Here is a 21952-nt window from a genome sequence, read left to right as displayed (position 1 = left end):
GAAAGAAAGAAAGAAAGAAAGAAAGAAAGAAAGAAAGAAAGAAAGAATTAAATAAGTAAATATTTTAAAAGACAATTGATTGTGCAATACCAAATAACAATGTACTGTAGTGTTTATGAGAGATATAGAAGTAAAATGTCATTAAAAATATAACACAAAGATAAACCATCATGCTGTATGACTTAATCTTATACAATGATGTATGCTAATTATATTTTCAATAAAACTGGGGGAAAAGTATGTTGTAAAGCAAAAAAAAAAAAAAAAAAGACACAGAGGATGGGAGTGAGGGAGGTGGAAGCTTACAACTGTAAGACTCTGACATTGACCTGAGGTGGAATAATATTCATTGGAGGCAGACTGTGACAAGTTAAGGAGGTTTTCTGTAATACCTGGAGCGATCACTAGTGTACCTACATACACACAACAACAACAAAAGTAAACAAAAGTAACAGAAATATCTGTTTCCAAAGCAATCCAGTTCATGGGAGTTAAACTTTGCTCTGGAAGGTGCTTTTCTCCTGAATCACCTCCTTTAATTGTTCAGGAAACACTGCAGTCATATCTGTCAAGGCAGAGCTTCCCAGCCAGAGCTCATTGGTATGCCACAAATGGGTTATAGACGTTCTGAAAGATATTGATCCCCGCAGCCTTGGAGATAACAAGAGGACATGCGGGGTGACCAGAGCTCACAACTAGGTCACCCGTGGCCTCAAACAGTCTCATCTGGCAATCCTCAAAAAGCGGCCCCCAAACTGAGTAGAATCCAATGGGCTGCCACATTGTCCTTGTAGGAAGCAATCTCAGTGAGCACCATCGAGACCTCACCACCTGGCAAGATGCACTAGTACAGCCAAAGGAGGTGCTCTATTCCTGGCCATCTACAGAGCACATACTCTCTGTAAAGCAGACCTCTGTCACCGGGAACAAGGGGCTCTGTAGCTACTGGAAAAAGAATTTCATGTTCCAGGTGTCCAAGGAATACACACAAGCATGCAGCCCAGGGTGCTGTTGAGCAGTGAGGATCAACTGTTGGGGCTGGGGTTCCTCAGAGACACACTCCAGGCAGTGGTCCCAAATCTCTGTCTTTGTATGCATGAGCTATTTCTCCCTGCTGGTGGCTTATGTGCCGTTTAAGTAGTGTCCAAGTTACCTGCAAGTGATTGTTCAAACCATGTACGTATTTGATATGCAAAAGTTCTATTGGATCAAAAATCCACTACTATTATAAGAAATTTTAATAATGCACTTGTCAATAAAAAATGAAGGAAGAGGGGTACTTGAGTGGTTCAGTCAGTTGGGCATCCGACTTCAGCTCAAGTCATGATCTCACAGCTTGGCTCATGAGTTCGAGCCCTGCATCAGACTCAGTGCTGACAGCTCAGAGCCTGGAGCCTGCTTCGGATTCTGTGTCTTCCTCTCTCTCTGCCCCTCCCCTACTCTCTCTCTCTCTCTCCTCTGAAAATAAATGAACATTAAAAAATTTAATAGAAAATTTAAAAATAAAGGAAGGAAGGAAGGAAGGAAGGAAGGAAGGAAGGAAGGAAGGGAGGGAGGGAGGAAGGGAGGGACTGCCAAATTTGTAAGTATAATTTAAGCTGTGCTGAAATGGTTGTTTAAGAAAAGTTTTTAAATGTTGTATCACTTAATTGCATAAACAAATTTTTTTGTTTAGTGACTATCATAACTTTAGAGATCATGATTTTAAAGCCTTGATTAGGAGTTGCATGTAACCATTTCAAATAAAATATGAAATTAAAATGTGATGTTTATGCAAGCAAGATCAAGCTTCACATTTAAAATTTTGGAAAGATTTATGCAAATTTTATATTTAATATCTCCCCTAATATTTTTAATTTCTTTTTAATAATTATAAAAGCTATATATCATAATTAGAAACTATATAATAGATTTTTTTCACCAAGCCCTATGGAGATACTCACAAATCCCCCTAGTTTCTCTCAATATGCTGTACAAATGACATCTCGGTTTGTCAAGATGTGATTAAAGTTGGGAGCCAGCATAGAATGAGGCTCTCAGGCCTGACACTACTACAGCCAGTCTGTTTTCAGTAGGGGTGCTCTAGAGAAGAGATAAAGAATAAAGCTCACACACAGGAAGGCAGGAGAGGAGGTAGAGAAAACCAAGATCATGTGAAATTTTTTTAGTCACACTGCAGCTATCTTGGACATGACTAAAGGGGCATTTTGACTGGGTTTTCTGTCCCTGATGACCAAAAGTGTTCTAAATGATCCATCCCTGGGGGGAAGAGAATCTTACATCCCAGAGAGTAAATGCACTTGAAAGCTATACTCTTCAGAGGAGCAGGTACTCTTAGTAAGAGAAATGTATTGCTTAAACCAGGGGTCATCAAAATTTATATAAAAAAGGACAGATTGTAAATATCTTAGACTTTGTAAGCCACATGGTTCTTGTTGCAAATATTCAACTCTGCCCTTATAGCATGAAGGCAGCCATACACAGTACATAAAAGAACAAGCATAACTTTGTTCCAGTAAAACTATAAACACCAAAATTTCAATTATCTTTAATTTCCACCTATCACTTAATACTATTCTTCTTTTGCCTGTTTTGAACAATTTAAAAATATAAAACCCAGGCCAGATTGGGTGCATCCAGGGTATGAAAAGAGCCTAAATATCCATCAACTGATGAATTGATAAAGAAGATGTGGTTTATATATACAATGGAATACTACTTGGCAATGAGAAAGAATGTAATCATGTCATTTGCAGCAACGTGGATGGAACTGGAAGGTGTTACGCCAAGTGAAATAAGTCAGTCAGAGAAAGACAGATATCATATGTTTTCACTCATATGTGGATCTTGAAAAACTTAACAGAAGACCATGGGGGAAGGGAATGGGAAAAAAAAATAGTTACAAACAGAGAGGGAGGGAGGCAAACCATAAGAGACTCTTAAATACAGAGAAGAAACTGAGGGTTGATAGGGGGGTGGGGGAGAGGGGAGAATGGGTGATGGGCATTGAAGAGGACACTTGTTGGGATGAGCACTGGGTGTTGCGTGTAAGTGATGAACCACGGGAATCTACCCCAAAAACCAAGAGCACACTTTACACACTGTATGTTGGCATATTTGACAATAAATTACATTTTAAAATAAATAAATTATAAATATAAAACCCATTCTTAGCTCATGAGCTGTACAGAAACAGGCAATGAGGATTTGCCTCACAAACTATAATTTACCAATTCATGGCTTAGAGGAGATAATGATCCTCTATTGCCCTCCTGGGGCAGGAGAGGTAACAGGTCTTCCTGATTTCAACTGCAAGGAGAGCAAAGTGGAAGGGACCTTCTAGATTTTCTACAAGGCTAACTACGATTGGAAAAGAGAATAGCCCAATGGGAACAAAACAAACATTTTGCCCATCTTCTGAATTCCAGGTGTGTTTGTGATTGTAAGATTGTGCTCTTTCTGATACCAGATTCTTCTCGCCATGCCTCTCCAGATTCTATAAGGTTTAGACTTGAGTATAGTTCTTTCTTAGTCTTGAATATTCTTGTACAGTGATATCCATCACAATCTCTCCATTGGCTTGAAAGAACTTCTGGGCTAACACTAGAAACTCTCTGAAATGGTGGAATAGTCTTCAAGCATAAGGGGGAAAAAGTCTTGGGGTAGGTGGAAATGAGAGCAGTACATTTCTTCCATCCTTAGAATTAGACTATGGGTCCTAAAGAATGAAACCTTACACAGGCCAACCTGAAGCAGTCCGGGGTCTTTGGGGGAATGCAGAACTTTGACTTGATCAAAATTAAAAAGGAACTGGGGGGAGGAACAAGGGCAAGTATATTTCATAAACATAGGGTTCTTAGATTTGGAAACTAAAAAATACACCCAGTTAAATTATAATTTCAGATAAATAACAAATCACTTTTTAGTGTAAGTATGCCCTAAATACTGCATCCTGTATGCTACTTCGCAGTCTCCAGGCTGTGGTGAGGGAAAGAGTTCCCCAGCACTGTCTGAAAAGAGGGAATTGGGACTTCTGGCAGGGCCCAAATGGCTGCCGGGAGCTTCTGTGGACTCATTAATCATCCGTTTTTAGTTCTGATCTCTTACCCTACCAGGCAATTTTCTAACTTTCGTTTGGAATGAACATCTGTCATTTTTTAAAGGCAGCATGTTACTGTGAGGCTTTCATACCATATGTGCAAAAGCTTGTGGCCCCCAATACCTTACAATATCATGGAAGACAAGACTGTGGCCTTAAACTCCACCTATTTCCTCTGTTCTTTCTGTCGCTCCGTCCTCCTCCCCTTCCTTCCCCTCTTCCTTCCCACATGCAAGTGTGTGAGTGTGTATGCGTGTGTGTGTCTGTCTGTCTGTCTGTCTGTATTCTGGGTTCAGTCTTAACTAGTTCCTACTTAAATCTCTTCTCAGATAAAGATTTGAGGAACCTCAGAATGGACTACTTAATTCCCCCCTGGTTTCCAAAGAACATTGATATTTTTTCATTGACTTAAACAAGGATCTCCCTTCTGCCAGCTCTGAACTGGAGCTATTCCCAAACTATAAATGTTCAATTACTTCCCAGACAGCAAATGCACATTTTCCTTCCTCCACGCTATATATTTTCTGTGGTTTGCATTATCGTTAGCTAAATACACTTGGACACTCTATTTACCTTCAGAGACGTCTCTCAGACCTTTGTGTGACTTCTCACCCTCGAGGAGCAGCCCAGATATATCACTGCTTAGCCATTTAGCACAAGAAGAGAAGGTTCCAATTTTCCAAATAGGGCCATTTGTTTAATTTATTTGGCTGCTAGCAAACTGTGGAAATGGTACTGATGTAGACTGGGAAAGAACACCACGAGCCTTCAGGTTTTGTCTCTGATGGGACAGTCCAAATGTTCTCACCAGTTGCTGTTTTAAAAAGGCATGAAAATGTTTTAAAAATGTTTTCTATTCCTTCAACTGGGTGGCAGGTTAACGAGTGAGTTCACTGGATTTTTATTATGTATATCTTACATATACATTATAAATATTCTTGGCATTTATTCATTTTTAATAAAAAATTATAATGAAAAATCCACCCCCTCCCATACACAAAAAGAAATAAAATGCCCTAACCTTTATACCGAATGGAAAAGCTATCACTTTGCAGAAAGCATGTCAGAGTGTGAGACTCTTCACAGGTGGTTAAATTTATCATATATCCAAGAGACAGATCAATGCACCAGGAAATTGGAAACCTGGGTTCTAATCCCAGCTCTGCCTATGGTAAATTCCTCAAAACCAGGAATTGTGTTCTGTCCTATTTTCTTCTAGTTAATTTTTAACAAATAAATTATATATGATCTATTTGCCTAAAATACATAATATTATAAATATAGATGAAGTCCCCTGGGACCTCTTCAGTCTTTTCCCCATCAAAAACCAAGAGATAACCACTATTATTATCTGATATGTAACTTTACCAGGCTATTTACCTACACTATAGAAATTGTGTAGTATTGACTCATGTGTGTGTGTGTGGTTTCCTTTTTTCTTTCCCCCACGTAAATGATCATAGAGTACATATAACCCTACAACTTGCTCTTTTCACTCTACAATATATTTTTGAAACCATTCCATGTTGGTGTGGCTAGCTCTAACATGTTCCTTTGAATTTCTATCTGATATTTCACCATATGAACATACCATGTCCTAACTATCCACTCCAGGGAGGCTTAGGTTGTTTCCAATTGTTTTTGTTGCAAACAGTTTTCATAGATACTGTCAACTTGCCCTCCAAAATCAGAGATCATCTTGCCATTCCCACCAAAAGTATAGGAAAGCACCCCTGTCCCACAACTCAACAATACACGGTATTAATAAACTTCATTGTTGCCTCACTAGCAAGCAAAAATAAAGTAGTATCTTGTGGTGATTTTAATTTGCGTTTCCCCCCTAGATTCATGAGGGTGAACATCTTATCTAATGTTCTTTAGTCTTTTATGTTTTCCATTTTTGTGAATCTCATGTCTGTATCATTTACTCATTTGTCTGTTGGTTATTTGTTCTTTTTCCATTGATTTGCAGGGTTCTTTATAAATTTGGGATACTAATTGTTATACATGTTGCTTTTTTTCACTTTTTGAGACTTCCACAGGTAGCAGAGTGTCTGGCTTTTAGTAAGAGGTAGTAATTATATGTTGACTACATGACTAAATGTTGCATAAACGCCACACACTGGACAATCCCCTGTAGCTCACAATAGGGTTATGGTATTTTCATGATAGCTGGCCTCGAACAGCAAAGGTTTGAAATGCACAGATCCACCTATACACAGATTTTTTTTCAAAAGTACAGCACAGCACTGTAAATGCATCCTCCCTTCCTTACAATTTTCTTAATAACATTTTTTTCTCCTGCTCACTTTATTGTAAGAATACAGTATATAATACATATAACATACAAAATATGTGTTAATCAAATATTTATGTTGTCAGTAAGGCATCCAGTCAACAATGGGCTATTTGTAGTTAAGTTTTGGGGGAATCAAAAGTTATACATGGATTTTCTACTGGGTGGGAATTGGCACCCATCCTCCCCACATTTTCAAAGGTCAGTTGTATTTAGCTATGAAGACTGCACAAGTAGGTACATTAAATATGATCCAGGAGCACCTCGGTGGCTCAGTCAGTTGAGCATCCAATTTCAGCTCAGGTCATGATCTCACGGTTTGGGAGCCCCACATCAGTCTCTTTGCTGTCAGCCTTTCAGCACAGACTCTGCTTTGGATCCTCTGTCCCCCTCTCTCTGCCCCTCCCCTGCTTGTACTCTCCCAAAAATCAATATTAAACAAATATATATATATATATATATATATATATATATATATATATATATATATAATCCAGTAAATGGTATGCCCTACTCATTTCTGAATCCCCAATTCTTAGGGCAGGACCTTCTATAGAAGAGCCATTCAATAAACGTTGAATGAATTAAAGACCTGAATGGAAGAAATCAAAAGAATATTCTCCCTCTCATGTGCCTGAGAAACCAAATTTTCGATCTCATAATAAACTAAGTGGTTTTTTTTTTTATTATTATTGTAATAAAGTCTGGCATGCAGCCAGTACAGAAGAATGCATTCCATCTATGCTCGGCTCAAAATCTCTTAATCTCCACAGCAAAAATGGAAAATTAGAGCCAGAGTGGATACCTCACAAGAAAAGCAAATAAAAACAAAATGAACACTCAAAGCCACTTGACTCACCATAGGGAATTCAAGTTAAAATCTGATCATTACATCCACTGCTTCTTCCACTGGGGACCAGGGAAAGGGCTGAGGGGCCAGGCAGCTCCTCCCCTTGCCTATCTCTTCCTCCCTCTCCTCCCTCCTCCTCCCACATCCCCATCTCTCCTCCTCAAGGTGTTCCCTTTTTTTTTTTTTTTTTTTCATCTCCAGATTATCATTCTTTTCTATACGGCATTGATCCCTGGATTTTCCTGGGTTGTCATGATTTCTGTTGAAAGACTCTCACAGCAGAAACACCACCCACATCTATACACATATAAATATGTTTCTTTTCTTCTGCTTTCTTACTCCATCAGGGTGCTGTGGAGCTATTTGGCTTAATTATTTCTGGCACTTTGCCCATCAAAATGTGCAGTTCTTCAAAGGGATAGAAATGACAGTGAATCTGCCTCCTCCCGAGCAATTGAGGTTTTCATTTGAATCCTGTTGTCTTGGAAACAAGTGAGTTTCATTGAACATATACCTACCATAACAGTTAAAACATCAGCTAGAGGCATGACTCCCACACAATCCATCCTCCATCTTGCCCAACTCACAAGTTAGTTGGCTACTAGAGTGGAAACAGACTGTGAGTCAAGACATATGGATACTAGCCTTATCCCTGAACCTATCCACATGTCTCTAGGCAAATCATAAAACCTTTTTGAGGCTTTATTCCCTTATGAAAAAAAAATGGGAATATTACTACTTCTTCTATGTATCTCAGACACATTGTAAAGATTGAAAGAGAAGATAAATTTGAAAAAGCACTTTGGAAACCAGCAAGGCAACCCCCAGTTCAGCCACACTAGGGTTAAAAGTAACAGGTCAATCATCAGGGAAATGTAAATCAAAACTACAAAGAGATATCACCTCACACCTGTCAGAATAGCTAAAATCAACAACACAAGAGATAATAGGTGTTGGTGAGAATGTGGAAAAAGGGAAACACTCTTGCATAGTTAGTGAGGATGCAAACTGATGCAGCCACTCTGGAAAACACCATGGAGGCTTCTCAAAAAGTTAAAAATAGGAGTGCCTGATTGACTCAGCTGGTAGAGCATGCAACTCTTGATCTCAGGGTCGGGAGCTCAAGCCCTACGCTGGGTGCAGGGCTTACTTTAAAAAAATAAAAGTTAAAAATAGAACTACACTATGATCCAGCAATTGCACTACTAGGTATTTACCCAAAGAATACAAAAATACTTATCCAAAAGGATTCATGCACCCCGATGTTTCTAGCAGCATTATCTACAATAGCCAAGTGTCTATTGACTAATGAATGGGTGAAGAAGATATGAGATAGACAGATAGATAGACAGACAGAATGGAATATTACTCATCCATAAAAAATAATTTATTGCCTTTTGCAATGAATGGATGGAGCTAGAGAATATTATGCTAAGCAAAATAAGTCAGAGAAAGACAAATACCATATGATTTCATTCCTATGTGGAATTTAAAAGACAGAACAAACAAGCATAGGGAAAAAAAGAGAGAGAGAAGCAAACCAAAAAGCAGACTCTTAACTATACAGAAAAAACTGATGGTTACCAGAGGGGAGGGGGGGAGGGGGGGTAAATAGATGATGGGGATTAAGGAGAGCATTTGTTGTGATCATCACTGAGTGATGTATGGAAGTGTTGAATCACTGTATCGCACACCTGAAACTAATCATACACTTATATTGACTGAACCTTAAATAGAAACTTTAAAAAATTAAGTAACAGGTCAATAAAGCAGAGACTACTGAGACTTTAACCACTTCCAGACCTTACTATCAGAGCTTGGAGCTTTCCAGGAGCCAAAGGAGCACCTACAGATCAGATTCAGATTCCTAGGAAACTACAGTTTGGATTTCTCACATCTGAAAGGGGGATGCAGAACTCTCCACATCTGAGCACTTTCTAGGAGCACCTTGAATACAGAAATCAACCTAGTACCATGAAAAATGTTATATCAAAGACCACATTTATGTTTTGCTGCACACATTTAACATGTGTGTGATACTGGGTTAATTACATAACCTCTCTGGCTCTCAGCTTCCTCATCTGAACAATAGGTGATCTGTACCTCTATATTTACTTTCCCACAACTGTTGAGGTTATTAAACAATATCTGAAACATGCTTTTTCAGTTGTGAAGCAGTATATTAACATCAATTATTAAATCAGAAAGGCAATGTGTGTGACACTTGAGCGAGTTAACTTAAAATATTCTTTCCCTCCATTTCATCTTCCAGAAAGTCTGGTTTGGTATACCAGATTTTAAGCATATATCACAAATAAACAATTAAATGCAAAATGCCAAACCACCTACCAAGAGGAAATGCACATTGTAGCCACCACAGGATAAACTTATAAGGGTGGTTTTTCATTTAAAATATTAAGCCAGGGGTGCCTTAGTGCCTCAGCCAGTTAAGTGTCTGACTCTTGATTTCAGCACAGGTCATGATCTCATGGTCATGAGATTGAGCTCTGTGTCAGGCTCCATGCTGGGTATAGAGCCTGCTTAGGACTCTCTCTCTCCCTCTCCCTCTCTCCTCTCCCCGACTTGTGCGTCCTCAATCTCTTTAAAAATGTATATATTTTTTTTAATATTAAGCCAAACATACTTTGAATTCTGTGTCTCCCTCTCTCTCTTTGCACCTCCCCAGCTCATGCTCGCACTCTGTCTCTGTCAAAAATAAATAAACTTTAAAAAAAAATTTTTTTTAGGGGGGTGGGGCGCCTGGGTGGCTCAGTCGGTTAAGCGTCCGACTTCAGCCCAGGTCATGATCTCACAGTTCGTGAGTTTGAGCCCCGCATCAGGCTTTGTGCTGACAGCTTGGAGCCTGGAACCTGCTTCAGATTCTGTGTCTCCCTCTCTCTCTCTGCACCTCCCCAGCTCATGCTCACACTCTGTCTCTGTCAAAAATAAATAAACTTAAAAAAATTTTAAATATTAAGCCAAATATGAGATGGGATAGAGTAACATATAATCTCCCATAGGGTAACCTAAAGAGGCCTCTGTAACCACACTTTTGGATTTATATCCTGACCCTACCTTTGATCAGTTGTGCATTCTAGTGCAAAATACCTAACTTCTGGCCTCTATTTCCTCATCTATAAAAGGAAAGTAACAGGGCACCTTGGTGGTCCAGTCAGTTGAGCATCTGACACTTGATTTCAGCTCAGGTCATGATCTCAGGGTCATGGAATCAAGCCCTGTGTTGGGCTCCACACTGAGCTTAGAGCCTGATCAAGATTTTCTCTCTCTCTCTCTCTCTCTCTCTCTCTCTCTCTCCTCTCCTTCTACCCCTCTCTTCCACTCACATGCTCTTTCTCTTTGTCTCTCTCTAAACATACATACATACATACATAAAGTGATGATGTCACCTACTCATAGGGTTATTATAAGAATTAAATGATTCAATACACTGAAAACAGTATGAGAAAAAATAAGCATTAGTAAATGTTAGCCATTATTATTCATCTTGGCCTTTTCATGTCTGCTATGTATCTATTATGGTCACCCTGCAAAAGCAGAAAGGATCCCCACCCAAAGTTTGTTTCCAGTGTCAAAACTGATGACACCACAAACACACATCCAAGCATATAAAAAGGTTTATTACTCACATACTTGAGGTCTCTGAGGAAGGCAGGGCAGGGCTCTCAAGCAGGTCCAAATTTGCTTGAAAGAACAAGGAAAGGAGACTATTCTGGGTTTTTTGTGGTTGGAGTAGTGAGGAGTCTGGTATATTTGCTCTCACATAGGACAGGTTGCTATCTCCTGCCAGAGCCCATAGGAGAGCTCACTTTCTTTTATCAGCTTGCCCAATTGTATGACACGAAGGGAAGAAGGAAGGGTAAGACTTAAAAGTCGTTAGAAGTTAAATATCAAACAATAGCCTCTTCATTATATCATATGGGTGCTACACATTTCTTGTTAAGCTTGTAACTACAAGCATAAGGAAAACATCTTGTTAGTGGCCACCTTTATAAAGTTTTTTAGCTAATACTCTTGGGTTTTTAGAGTAGAGAATGTCAATAAATAATGGAAATTTTCTATTTCCCTTTCTAATAATTATACCTCCTATTTATTCTTCTTGTCTTAATGCAGTGGCTAGAATATACAAAATTAAATAATAATAATGACACTGGATATTCTTACCTTGTTCCTGGATTTAATGGGCATGCCTTTAGTATTTTATGTTAAGAATCATCTTATCTATTGGTTTGACATTGATTATTTTTCTACCATATTAAGAAAGTTTCCATCCATTCTCTTAGTTTATTAATAAATGTTATCAGAAATAAATATTAATCTATATTAAATGCCTTTATGAAGTATACCATGATGAGCTTACATGTTAATTATTTGTTATTATTTTGAATACAGTATTTTCCATAAATGAATGGGCTATTTCTTCATTCAAGTGATTATTATTGGATACAAAATATCAGAAACTTAGACTTTAATTTTAATTTTAGGTATATTTTATTCCTCAGATCCAAAATTTAAGACCCCAGTGTAATATTCACAAGGACTAAAATTAAGGATATTTTTTTTTTCTATGTACCATATTTCAGGTGAGGAGAAAGCTAAAAGGACAATAAACATGTACCTTAGACCCTTATATAACCTACTGTGGGATTCAAATGAAAGTTTCCAATTTTTCATTTCTAATTATTCCAGGGCTGACCTGAAAGATGTTCATTTAGATTTTTATAGCCTACATAAAAGACTTCTGAAAATCTTGCTCCTTCTCACTCCTCAGGTATTTTATATACTATCAGCAATTTGCATTATCTTTGTTTAACACAGAAGAGACCACTCTACACAACATAAATGCCATGAATGCAAACTGAGAACTGATACCACTTCCTGAAGGCCAGTGGAAGTCCTTCGTATATGGCAGGTTCTTAATCAGAAAGAGTTTGCTAAAAAGCAAAATTCCCCAAAATCCTCAGCCTGGCTCTTAGGAGGGCAGAGATATAGTGAGGGCTGATAAGAGACTCCAATTTCCAGCAATGTGGGACACAGAGAATGAAAATGAGACTCAGAGAAATTGAGTAACTTGCCCAAGGTCACAGAGCTAGTAAATGGTGGCACCAGAGTTAGATCACAGAACCTGTTGACTCTAAAATCATATGGGCTTCATGCCAGGCTGAGATTAGAGGACTCAGGGAACACCTACCAAATGCTAATTGTCAAGGACTATTCAACTGTTTCTTAAAGCACAACACCTAGTGTCTTGTTTAGGGTGTTTTTAGCTAAAAATAGGAAGAAAACCCAGGTACCAAGGCTTAAGCACAGAAGTCTAAGGTAAGGCGGCTACAGCATTGGTTCACTGCTGGCTAAACATCATGGGTCTACCTGGGCTCCACTTCTCAGTGCTTCTCATGGCTTTCCTCCTTACGGTCAGAAAAAAATAGTACCAAGCACCAAATCCTCACCTGTAACATCTGAAGCAGGAAAGAAATCTTCTCCCAGTTGTGACCCTTATTAAGTAACAAAAACTTTCAAAGTCCCCCCACAGGCATCCCCTTATATCGCATTGGCCAGTGTTGGGTTTGATGCCTACTCCTAACCACTCACTGGCAAATGGGAATTACTACAGTTTACTCGGACTAATCCTTGTTTTCTCCTTGGAGCTAGGAAGGGCCCCACCATTCCTGGGGCATATGGCCACCCAGTACCTTGGCAAAATGGGGCCACTGGCAGGAAAGGCATGGAGTATCTGATAGTGTGCAACTGACAGTGCTGCCGCATTCACATTACTATCCTCATCCACAGAGGTCCCAGTGGTTTGCCTCAGTTTCCCTGGATTTTGTATACCGTTGATGTCTGAGATGTGAGTTCTCAGAGAGAACATAAAATATGTCCAATCCATTTCTCACAACCAATGGCAATGAGCCAACTATGTAATAAAGCAACAATGAAACCAAATGAAAAGGACAGGAAAATAACCGTAAGCAAAGATGACTTCTTAAAAGAAGTTAAACAAGCAGAACACAAGCTACTAGGGGGCCAAGAGGCTATAAATCCAATAAAGAGCTGAATTTCTCACATAAATCTGCACAAACTCTATATACTTGCAGGGCAAGTTTGGCAGGAAAACTTCTCAAGGTCTATATAGTCTAGGTAGGCATTATGGCCAAGACACAAAAAGTGAACATAAGAAAAGCAAGAAAATAATAATATTATTTCATCCATATTATAATTATATTCAATGAAATTTTAACAGGCACTAAGCATCCACTATCCCCTTCAATACCCCCAAGCAATGTGCTGAGTTGTGCAGGATACCAGGCATGAATCAGATAAGGTTTCTGCCTTCAAGGAGCTTACAGTGAATAAATCACACACTTGTAGGAAAATTTGCTTTAAGCAAATTGGTTTCCTCACTTGACTTTCAGTGAATTTAATTTGGCTAAATGCCTTTGGGGAATCGATCTTTAGCAAATCAATCTGCTGCCCATGTGAGCAACTAACTTTAGAATGTCATCAGTAATAAACATGGATACAAATAAGCTGCTATGGGAGCTGAGCGATGGGAGGAAAGAATTTCTCGAGGGATATTTAAATGGGTCTTGAGGAACGAGTAGGAGTGTAACACACATAGAGGGGAAGGGAATAGTGTGACACAGAAGTGGAGAAGTGCCAGGCCTGTATTGTGACAGCAAATTCCAGCACTTGAGCAGATAATCTAACCATGTTCCCTCAAATGAACAAAAAAAAAGTATTTTAGGTCCTGCTCTCTTTTCAAAAATGACTGTTCTAGTTGGCCAGAAACCAGCGCAATTACAAAGCCGGCCAAATTAAACCAACCATCTTTTTTTCAGTGGTTCCCACAGACCTCTGTTTGCCTGCCTGTTTCCCATCCCAGGCTTTTCCTATCTGTCACCACTGCCCGCTAAGTCAGAAGAACATAGTGGCAATTACAGGCACTCAAGAATATTCTGCAGACTATTAATCCCTCTACCCAAACCTGTACAAACTCAGTAAATGGTAAGGCCTTATTATTCCTTCCTTTTCCCAGTTTGAGGAAAGCAGTTCAGGATCCAGGTCTGGGATTCCTCTTCCCAGGTTCTTGTGATAGTCATTAAACAACTCTCTCTCTCTCTCTTTTTTTTTTTAATTTTTTTTAATGTTTATTTATTTTTGACAAGGGGAAGGGGCAGAGAGAGAGAGAGAGAGGAAGACACAGAATCCGAAGCAGGCTCCAACCTCCAGATTCGGAGGTGTCAGCACAGAACCCACCACGGGGCTCAAACTCATAGACCAGAAGATCATGACCTGAGCCAAAGTCAGCCTTTTAACCGACTGAGCCACCCAGGTGCCCCTAAACAACTCTCTCTTAATGGGAACATGTCCTTTCTAGAGAAAAACGATCTACTCTTGAAGTTATTCAAATAAAGTTTGCCTTCCCAGGCCTTTTATCAGAGGAGGATATGCAGCAACCAAATTCGATAGCCAGATAGCTAAGGTTTCTGAACATCCAACAGTTTATGGTGTCACTCAAGTGTATCATTTTTTTCTAAATACTTTTTTTTCTCTTCCTCTGTTTCTCTCTGCATTGGAGCCTCCACCCATGAAATTGAAAGATTTCTAGTAGAAATTCCTTTGTTGCATCAGCTTTGGAAATATGGATTACAGTATTCTGTGAAAAACATTTATTACCCTGAACTGTGACTCAGACATGGTTGCATTTCTGGGGTTATAGATTTTCTTTCAGCTAAACTAAGGCTCTAAGTCACGGTGACAGTTGTAATGTGTGTAATACCACAGTACCAGATTCTATTACACACATATTTTTGCTAGAGGTTTACGATGTTAAAAATATTTCTTCTTTTTTCCAATACCTTTCTGTACCTGTTGTGTAAATATATTAGAACCTATAACACCAAAGTCAATTTCCAGATGAAATGTGCATAACAGCAGTAGTTTGTCCCTTAAAGAAAAAAAAAAAGGCGGCAGGGGGGAAGGGGGTGCTGCATACAAGCTAATGATATTCAAGCACAATATTGAATTGTAATAAAAGATGAATGAGAGAAAGTGTGTGTCATTGTGAGGGATGGAGAAGGTTGCAGGAAGCTGGGGCCAAGAAAGGATTTATCATGGATGTTGCTGCAGGCATTGTGTTGAGAAATCTGCAGACTTATTTGCAAGTGTATTTTATGGGAAAATAGAGCAGTCTACTGAGGAAAGAATTTCTAAAGATTATCTTTTATACAAGATTAAGATAAAACTGAAGAAATATGTGAGAGAAATCTCAACCGATTCTCAAGGGGGGTGGAACCTCTAATTCATCAGTGGGTCCTGTCAATTCCATAAATGCAGGAAGAGGTCTTTGTTAAAGTGCCATTGGTACTGTAATTTTTCAGGGTAGGTGAGAAAAGGCACACATGGAAAAATGAAATGGACTTAATTAGCACACCCTCTTGCAAAGCCTTAATCCATTAGAGTCATGCCAACAAATCCTTCTGCTTTTCTTTAGAATCCAGATTTTATTTAACACTCACAACAGTTCTCCTGGGTATTTAACCATATTTCTGTCTTTCTCCCATAAGAATCCAGTGTGACTAATGCCTTTATAGGGGAAAAAAATCTCATAGTAGTTGACAAAATCATCCAATACGGAGAGCGAAAAGATAACAAGACCAGAGATATTTAGAAATTCCTTCTAGTGACTATGTTTTAACTTCTTATACTTTTTTTCATCTTCTGGCTCATCAATAATAAAAAGGAAAATTAACCAAGTTGCACTCCATCTTCGCTTCCATATCTCCTATGTTCATGTGGAAATAGTAAGTGATAAAATGATCTAATCTAGACAGAATGAGAACGGGGCCAGACTGACCCAGTCCGCTCCGTATTCCTCAGTGAACAATAATGTTCACCTCGGAGTTTGTTCTCCTCCACAAAAGAAAGAATAATTATGATTTTGTCCAATTTCAGTTCACTCAATAATTACGGAAGGAACCTTGAGAATGTATGGGTTTCAGTTTGTGGTGTTTGTTTTTGGTTTTGTTTGTAGGGAAATCTAGTATCTCACTATCCTGTTTGAATTGTCAATCTAGAATTCAACAAAAAGAAAAATATTAAAATTCCTATAAATAATAGGAATCTAGTACCATAAAAATATTTTTGCCCTTTGATCTAGTAATTCTACTTAGGTGAAACGTGCTACAGAAAATTATCTAAAATACCAAAATATTTTAATGCAAGGCTATTTCCAATACAGAAGGAGGAAATACTCGTTTAGTTACCTACTCAATAGCCACCTTCCTCCTCTTCCTCCCTTGATAATTCCCTTAATAATTCATTTGAGTGGAAGTGGTACATCCCAGAGGTAAATCATGTCAATGATTAGTCCAAGAACAGGCATGAGACACAGTTTCTGGTGAAGGAGATGTAAGAGAAAGCATCCTGGGAGAGATTCCCAAAATAGAATTACTAAATCAAAAGGTATAAATATTTATAGGGCTCTTTATTTTTAAGTTTATTTATTTATTTTTGCGAGAGAGAGAGAGAGAGAGAGCAAGCAGGGGAGGGGTAGAGAGAGAGGGAGAGAGAATCCCAAGCAGCCTCCATGCTGCCAGCACAGAGCCTGACACAGAGCTTGAACCCACGAACCGTGAGATTATGATCTGAGCCGAAATCAAGAGTTGGACACTGAACCGACTGAGCCACCCAGGTACCCCTATATGGCTCTTAATACTTGCCAAAGTTTTCCTCTCTTCCTCCTCCTCCAAAGAGAGTACACTTAAAAAAAAAAATTTTTCCTTTTCTACCTGCCCCCTTGCTTTCTGCTTAAGGATTCAACTGTGTAGAAACATGAAGTTTGTAATTGTTATAGCGATCATGAAACTATAATGGAAGGTCCAGTGAATCACAGATATTGACCTATTACCCTGATCAATTATGGAACCATCTACTTTCAGACTACACTTCAAAAGTATTCTAAATGGGGCGCCTGCGTGGCTCAGTCGGTTAAGCATCCAACTTTTGGTTTTGGCTCGGGTTTGTGGGTTCGAGCCCCACATCCAGTTCTGCACTGACAGGGTGGAGCCTGCTTGGGATTCTCTGTCTCCCTTTCTCTCTGCCCCTTTCCCACTCGTGCTCTCTTTCTCTCTCTCTCTCTCGAAATAAAGAAATAAACATTTAAAAAAGTATTCAGGGGGGCCCCTGGGTGACTCAGTTGGTTAAGCGTCCGACTTCAGATCAGGTCATGATCTCGCAGTCTGTGAGTTTGAGCCCCGCATTGGGCTCTGTGCTGACAGCTCAGAGCCTGGAGCCTGTTTCAGATTCTGTGTCTCCCTCTCTCTCTGACCCTCCCCCGTTCATGCTCTGTCTCTCTCTGTCTCAAAAATAAATAAACGTTAAAAAAATAATAAATAAAAATTAAAAAGTATTCAGGGCACCTGGATGTCTCAGTTAGTTAAGTGTCTGACTCTTGGCTTCGGCTCAGGTCATGATCTCACCATTTCATCAGTTCAAGCCCCATATCAGGCTCCATGCTGGCAGCACACAGCCTGCTTGGAATTTCTCTCTCTCTCTCTCTCTCTCTCTCTCTCTCTCTCTCTGCCCCTACCCCACTCATGCTGTCTCTTTCTCAAAATAAATAAACTTAAAAAAAACAAAAGGTATTCTAGGGGCGCCTGGGTGGCTCAGTCGGTTGAGCGGCCGACTTCGGCTCAGGTCATGATCTTGCAGTCTGTGAGTTCGAGCCCTGCTTCGGGCTCTGTGCTGACAGCTGGGAGCCAGGAGCCTGTTTCACATTCTGTGTCTCCCTCTCTCTGACCCTCCCCTGTTCATGCTCTGTCTCTCCCTGTCTCAAAAATAAATAAAACGTTAAAAAAAAATTTAAAAAAAAGAAGGTATTCTAACTTAACTACATCTATGTAATAAAATATTACAGTTTTTCAAAACGATGCTTATGAAGTTTTTTACATGTTGAAAAAGTTTGTGATATAACATTAAGTCAAAGAATGGCAGGTTACAAATTTGAATTTAGAATGTAATATCAGCTATGCGCAAATATGCATAGAAGAAAACTAGAAATGGACAAACCAAAATGGCATGAATATTTGCTTCTAGATGATGGGATCATAAGCCATTTATCCCTTTGCATCTTTGTGTTTTTCTATATTTTCCAAATTTTATACAATCAGTTTATATTGCTTTTATTATCAGAAGGAAAAAAGACAAACAATAAAGACTCCTATGAGATCAGAGAATTAAACTAAGAAATTATATATCAATTCAAAAATAGTACCCAGGGTAGGGCTGCCTGGGTGGCTCAGTCTATTAAGCTTCTGACTTCAGCTCAGGTCATGATCTCATGGTCTGTGAATTCAAGCCCCATGTCAGGTTCTGTGCTGACAGCTCAGAGCCTGGAGCCTGCTTCAGATTCTGTGTCTCCCTCTCTCTCTGCTCCTCCACACTCATGCTCTATCTCTCTCTGTCTCTCAAAAATAAATAAATGTCAAAAAAAATTAAAAAATATAGTACCCAGGGTAAATATGGCCAAGTATCATTTTCTAGCCTAACAGCCATGAATTCAACCCATCTCCAAAGCCCTCATTTATCTTTGTAGCCAGGGTGGGGGGGATTGTAGAATTAAGTACAATCGCTAATAACTAGACCATCTAATCTCACCAGTAACAAAGCAATCACAACTTTTTCTGTTAGAGTAATAAAATTGATTTTATTATTTTTACAAAAGCAACTCTTGTTCTTTGTGGGGAAGGAAAAAAATTCAAGCAAAACAGAATATATTCTAGAAATAAAAACTCCCCACCACACCAGTTCTTGGAAGTAAACACTATCAATGGATCAGTGTGCATTTTCTCATTCTGCCAGGGCATATACAAACTTTTTTTAAAAAAACATAAGCTTTAACTATGTAAGCTCTCACAAAAGTTGCCTCCCCCCCCCCTTGGCGTTATATTGTAGACATTTTTCTATGTCTATATCTAAGATTACCTCATTCCTTGTAATGGCAGCATGGTGTTCTATTGACTAGGAGTACCACAATTTATTTAATGGACAGTATGGTTGCTTAGAATTTCTATTACTGAGTTTGAAGGGACTATCAATAATACTCTTCATTTTCCTATTGGATTTCAGAGTAATTAAAAGATAAAGACACACAATTCAGATATAGAAATCAACTATCAGTTTCATTACTGATTTAAGCAGATTCTAGAGAACATGGCTTAAGTGTGGGAGACAAATGAGTTTGCTAGTAAGATCCCCACCACCACCACCAGAATTTAACTTAAACCCTAAAACTGCAGGTTACCCCAAAGGGCCAGAGGTCACCGCATAATCAAGAGCTGTTAAGAGTACACCTTCACTGAAGGCAGGGGAATCCAATCAAGGAGAGGGGGAGAGAGGGGCCAAACAGAAAGTGCTCAGCTCTTTGTCCCAACCATACAAACAAGAGCAGCTTCTCCTCCCCAGGGTTAAGGGGTGAAGAGATGGGGCAAAAGGACACAAATGTTAGACACAAATGTTCCACAAATGGAAATATGAAGCCTGGAAAAAGGATGCCTCTGCCCTCTCTGTCCCAAACCATTACAAATATAGTCAATATCCTTGTACAAATAAACTTTGTGCTACTTTTTGAGCACTACTATAGGGCAAATTCCAAGATTCTCAGATCAAGAAAGAAGTCGATTTAAAATCTCAAAAGGTATTCCAAAATTCCCCTCAACTCCCACCAACAGAGTGTAAGAGGCTTATTTTTCCCCTCCTAGCCAACTGCTCTCAATATTTTTCATCTTCATCAATCCATTATACAACAGATTGTTGTAATTCACATGCCTTTGACTACCAGTGAAACTGAGCATGTTTTCCATAAATTTACTGGGCACTCATATTTCTTCTTCCGTGGCTATCTACTCAGAAACATGCACTTATTTTTCCAGCAGTGATATCCCGTTGGTCTCCACCTTCCACCCTCTCTTGCCAAGTCCTCTTGCAAACAACTGTACAGATTTATGAGATGTCCAGATGGGGTGAGAGGTGGCACCTCCGGGAATGAATTCAGGTTTTCCTGGAAATATAAGCCAAGCAAACATGTTCCTTTGGCTTCTATAAAACCACATTCCAGTGAAATTATTTAACCAGTCTGTACACAACTACAATATTAAATGCCAAAGTATCACTGGGAGTCAAGAGGTCAAACTTGAGGTCTAGCTCTGCCATTTAATAAACTGGGTTAGCTAGGGCAATCCACTAAATCTCTCTAAATTCTGGTGGCTTCTTCTTTCCCCCAACAGTGGAGTGAGATGAACTAGATCAGTACTTTTCAAGATTTCTTTTTAGCAGCAGAACTCAAATATAAAAGAGAAAAAGTCAGGGGCACCTGGGTGGCTCAGCAGTTAAGCATTCGACTCTTGATCTCAGCTCAGGTCTTGATCTCAGGGTCTTGAGTTCAAGCTCCAAGTTGGGCTCTGTGCTGGGCGTGAAACCTACCTAAAAAAAGAGAGAGAGAGAGAGAAAGTCAGAGTGACTCTGAAGCCAAAATGGGAGAAACTAAGCCTTAGCTATATGGCATCCACCTTGTCCCCACAGTGGCCCCATATGTATTCCTCATAGAATTCTTAGAACCCCACCAGGCCCAGCTTGAAAACCACTGGGCTTAGAACTATCAAGTACCTCCCAGCACTATTCTAGACAGTCAGGATTTAAATGAATGAAAATTCTGAATCACTCTAGTAATACAATCAAGGGCTTCTACATTTCCTAAGGGCCTTCTTACATTTCCTAAGTTTAATTTTCAGGTGTTTCTAACCTTGAAGATAACTTAGTAAAAAACTGACACAAATAGCATTAGCATCTGTAACAGCATGACTGTTGATTAGAATGGACTCTAGGAACACTTGAACACTTAAAATAACTAGGTTTAGAAATATCTAATACTAATGTTTTATAAGATATTTTATGGGGACCATAGGGCCAAGCCTTGCCCTCTAGGTACGGGTGAGGGTTCCCCTTGATGGGACTCATCATTTATATTGTTGATTGGCTTGAGAAGACATCAACACAACAGCAGAAAACAAGAACTTTGGGAAGAAGCCTCAAAAAGGGTGAGGAAAGGGGCGCCTGGGTGGCTCAGTCAGTTGAGCATCTGACTTCAGCTCAGGTCACGATCTCGCTGTCTGTGAGTTCAAACCCTGTGTCAGGCTCTGTGCTGACAGCTGGGAGCCTGGAGCCTGTTTCGAATTCTGTACCTCCCTCTCTCTCTGCCTCTCCCCCACTCATGCTCTGTCTCTCTCTCTCTCTCTCTCTCTCTCTGTCAAAAATAAACATTAAAAAAATTTTTTTTAATTTAAAAAGGTGAGGAAAGAGTATCCCCAGACTGACTATATCATTTGTATAGCTCAGAGCCAAAGTGAAAATGTGGAGCCCCTTGTTCAGTAATTATTAAGAACTTCAAGATGGCACAGGGTACCTGGGTGTCTCAGTTGTTAAACATCCAACTCTTGATTTCACCCCAGGTCATGATTTTGGCTCAGGTCATGAGATAAGAGCCCCACATCGGGCTCTGTGTTGACAGTGAGGAGCCTGCTTGGGATTCTCTGTCTCCCTCTCTTTCTGTCCCTCCCCTGCTCATATTTGCCCGACCTCCCAATCTCTCTCTCTCTCTCTCTCTCTCTCTCTCTCTCTCTCTCTCTCTCTC

The 21952-nt window shown here is 39.4% G+C and overlaps 1 long non-coding RNA gene across 2 annotated transcripts in view; it reads right to left on the bottom strand.

Annotated features, from left to right (window-relative positions):
- LOC125909585 (uncharacterized) overlaps window positions 1-21952 on the bottom strand; it is a 186005-nt gene that overhangs the window by 151330 nt on the left and 12723 nt on the right. For both annotated transcript variants that reach the window (XR_007453732.1, XR_007453733.1), the window contains exon 2: window positions 20636-20745. This is a non-coding gene — a long non-coding RNA (uncharacterized LOC125909585). The remainder of the gene's footprint in view (window positions 1-20635; window positions 20746-21952) is intronic.

The sequence above is a fragment of the Panthera uncia genome (genome assembly GCF_023721935.1).
Source record: "Panthera uncia isolate 11264 chromosome B3 unlocalized genomic scaffold, Puncia_PCG_1.0 HiC_scaffold_1, whole genome shotgun sequence".
Lineage (NCBI taxonomy): Eukaryota > Metazoa > Chordata > Mammalia > Carnivora > Felidae > Panthera > Panthera uncia.
Note: the sequence above shows the minus strand (reverse complement) of the source record. Positions and strands in the feature narration are given on the sequence as shown.